Source organism: Amphiura filiformis, unplaced genomic scaffold (genome assembly GCF_039555335.1).
Source record: "Amphiura filiformis unplaced genomic scaffold, Afil_fr2py scaffold_33, whole genome shotgun sequence".
In the NCBI taxonomy this organism is placed as follows: Eukaryota; Metazoa; Echinodermata; class Ophiuroidea; order Amphilepidida; family Amphiuridae; genus Amphiura; species Amphiura filiformis.
The window spans coordinates 104,481-108,964 of NW_027305497.1; positions in this window are offsets into that span (position 1 = coordinate 104,481).

Here is a 4,484-nt window from a genome sequence, read left to right on the forward strand (position 1 = left end):
AAACGTTTTCATAACATAAAAAAACACATTTTTTGATAATCTTCTCCCCAGCAAACACAAAATGTTTTTTACAGAAAACGCTTGAATGTCGGGTTATATAATGGGTATAAAAACGTTTTAAAAATGAGTAATGTAATTTAATTATTTATCTCCGTTTACAAAATTAAGATATGTTTCATGAGTGATGACATTTTGGGAATTCCCCTCTCATTCATTAAGTTGATCAAAAACAAGTTGAATCATTTCTATTTTTGGATATGTTTGGGAAACCCTTTTGTGATGTAATCACTGTAAACTAAGTTAGGACTATTTATGGATGGGGAATCCCCAAAAATATAAAGTTTATATGACACGGTTGTTTGATGTATATAGAATTGGCTTCATTATTAACTAAATGCAAACTATAGATGACGCTATTTATCCTAAATCAAATTATATTAATTTGCAAGGTTAGATGATCAATACTGCCTTTAAAACAGCAGCAAAGAATTTTTATAAACATATTTCATCAAAAAATAAAAGAAATTGTTTGTATTAAAAGCTTGAAAGAAAAATTTTCAGTAACTAAATAGCGCCACCAATTTTGTCATAAATAGATACATTTTATATCCGAAAAGCTTTAAAAAATGCTGTAAAAGTGAATAATTTTGTAAAAGATGGGAGATTTAAGGGATCTAGAATGAGCGTTTATTGCGTTTCGACAGTATTTTTTGTGGGACATGAGAGCACCTCAGACCTATCGAATTGCATTCTGAATAAGAATCATGTCTTTCTAATATCAAATAATTTTCATTTTTTGAAAATCACAAATTAAGTCGAAGTAAATTATAAAAGATCTAATGGCATATTCTTAAAGTGTATGTAGCTGGGAGGAAAAGCCGACGGTCAATTGAAAATTTTGACCTTTCATATTGAAGATATGGATTTTTTCCCCAAAGGAAGCACATTTGAACCAGTGGCGTAGATTTCTTTTTGACATCGAGGGGGATGGGGTTGGAAAAAATTTCTTGAAGTATAGTGAATCCAGCATCTTTTTGCGACCAAGTAAGTTCATGGTAGATATGCGCGCGAGGCGCGTGAAAAAAATTGCCATATTGAAGCTAAAATGACAAAATATGGTGCAGAAGTGGAATAATGGGCGCGAAACGCGCTAAACTTGGCACTTTTGTGGCTAAAATGGTCAAATATGAGGTTAATTTGGTCAAAATCCACATACAACCGTCAACATTGGGGGGATGATTGTATGGACCACCCCCTGGATAAATATCCCCCGGGATCTACGCCTATGATTTGAACCAGTTTACATAGCCAATGAAGTGATGTTTTAATACAGCAACGAAGGAGATTTTGAGTATATGAAGGTACTCTTCCTCCCCAAATGATTAAAGTTCTTCTGTGGATTTGCTAGAGTCTGGTTTATAAAACAACACAATAAAGTGGAGCAGTGCAGACAAAAGAGAGTGATTGGTGAAAGAATCACCATTTTTTTGGAGATTGTCATCTACGCAAGGAGGTAAGTGTTTGGAGAACTGCGCAAGGATTTAAGTGGTTGAAGATACACGTAGCAGCACCATTTTAGTGCGATGATTGTTATACGCAAAGGATTATAATTTCAAATGTACAGTGGATTTCGCTGAACAGTGATTTTCGCATGACAAGTTATTAAGGATATCAGGCGTCCAGAACATTGCAATGGAACTCTATGATCACCAAGAAGAAGACTGCTGGTTAAGTACTGATTAGTTAAAACTTTGATTGTGTGATTTATATTGTATGTACATTTGTAGTCATGTATCATGCATATTTGACTTTCAATTTAAGACTTAGATTTTGTTAACTAAATCAAACAGTGTATTGTTGTTGTGCATTTGACAATTTAAATAAAGAATAGTTTGAACTATCTAGGATGTTTTGTTATCTAGGTAATGGTAGGAAAATAGGTCAACTCCGAGGTAGTGACGCAATTTTTGGGGGGGGGGATTTCCATTTGTCCTCTCCCCCTCCCCACCCCTCTCCCCAGAACTGTCCCGTTTGGGATAAATTATAAGAACTTAACAAAATCTATGACGCACAGCTAACGAACCTATTAATGATACAGCAAAGATCACTAATATAATGCGCAATATGTTACTTCCAAATTAAGCTTCTACAAATCGATGTTTAAATTTGCAATTAAAAAAATTAACAATCATGCTTGCTTATTCCAAGATGGCCGCCAGCGCCATATTGAAAAACATGAGAATCGATATATCATGAATTGGATTGGCTAAAAATAATAATGAACGATGTGTCGTTTTCAAATATTTTTGGCATGAAAAACCATTTAAGATTATTCAAAGAGTTTGGAGTCACCTTGACCCCTAAATCCAAGATGACCGCCAGCGCCATATTGACAAAAACAAGAAAACATTGTCAGTGAAACAATGTGTCGTTTCCCACTATTTTTGGCATGCCAAACCTTTTAATATCATATTCAAAGTATTCGGGGGGTTATCTGGACCCCTAAATCCAAGATGGCTGCCGGAGCCATATTGAAAAACATGAATATCGATATTTAAAATGTGACACACTTGAGGCCAATATTTATTTTTACTCAATTACTTATACTATAGATTCTGTTTTACTTTTGTTCTTTCAGGAAAGTTGCACGTTAAGAGCACGTGATGGAGAACAGAACAGACACTGAAGAGCTACAGAGCCTGAAGAGACTGATAAACTAGAATGCATGCTGTGTAAATATAATTCAACTGTAAAAGACAGTTTAGAAAAAGTATCCGTAGAGAAATGGGAGAACATTAAGAACAAATCTTTACAATGGAAGGGCCTTGATAAATTTCAACATGTCAATACAACAGTGGAATGGGATAAAGGACCTTAGGGTTATTATATGCATGCTACTTGTTATACCACGATGCATAACACACGCGCTCACTCCCAAACCACAAAAGGCAAGCACAAATCTGAGAAACCAGAAAAAAGGCTGGGATGTCAGATCAGCAATCATCTTTCTCAGGACCTCCTCCTAAGAGACTTCGTTCAAGTATAGGTATTCTGCATGATAAGACATTGTGCGTGAAGTGCATGAAAGGTCCACAAAAGTCTGGTAACCGGGACAAAAAAACCCACACTTTTGTTGCTTTCGACACAAGATGCATGGAAAAGGTTACGTTAATAACGTCAATCCCAGACAGCCAAACAGCCTTTGGCTTGGAAATCAGATACCACCGTCATTGCTTGCGTGAATACGTCAGCAATCAAGCGAGAGATAATCTCAGTGAAAATGCAGAGCATCTACAGCATATTAACCTTCGGGAGGCTCAAGCTTTCAACAAGTCCAACAAGTCATATTTAAAGATCATGAAATACGCACCCTTCAAGGACTGCTCCAAGATTACATTCGCATTACTTCAAACTACGGGCACTTTTCCCAAGTAAGGTCCAGCTACCTCAAGGAACTTCTGATCAAATAATTTGGAAAAGACATAGGATTTCACGAACGTATTCAGAAAAATGTTTGTGAGCTTGTGAATGATACAAGAGCTGCCGATACATACATCGAGGCCGCGCTGTTATCACTGGGAGTAACGGATGACCAGTTGGTCAAGAATGTCGCAACACGAATGTTCTCCCATTTCTCTGCGGATACTTTTTTAAACTGTCTTTTACAGGGTAATGATCTTTACACAGCATGCATTCTAGTTTATCAGTCTCTTGGTTTCTCTGTAGCTCTTCAGTGTCTGTTCTGTTCTCCATCACGTGCTCTTAACGTGCAACTTTCCTGAAAGAACATAAGTAACACTTTCAAAATCTATAGTAAAGGGTTCACAAAAATACCCTCCCTAAAATTACAAGACATTTCTTTGCAAAACTTTACATACATTCGTTGATTTGAAAAATCCAAAAACATGTGAATAAAGGAATCATTTTCCTACCCTCCCAAAGTTCTTTCCTTAAAAAATCTTTTTGTTTTGGCCCAAAATAATCACATTTTTTGAAAATGATGCTTTCAGAAAAAGTTGCACTTTTCCACATCTTATACATTTAATGTACAAAAACATTCTCGATATCAATGTTTTGATTTATTTAATGGTGTTTCTTGTTTTCTTTAATTTTTATGTATACGATTACCCAGTCAACCATGCAATCATCTTGCAGTAAAAAACAATGACTAATTGACATGTACGGGGTTTTTCTAGAAGCTTTTATTGAGCCGGCGTTTCAAAAATGGTAAAAACAATTTAGGAATTACAAAACATTTCTTTGCATAACTTAACATTCATTTTGTTGATTTGAAAATTTTTAAAAACCTGTGAATAAAGGCATCTGTTTGCTACCCTACCAGGTCATAAGCAAGAATAGACCTACCAGTTGCATTGTGTACCCACCACTGATCTTTTAATTGGTAGAATTCAGTCTAAACTATTATTAAAATCAATATAATTGTTTCTTTTTATGAATAAGATATTAAGGTATATATTTTAGCC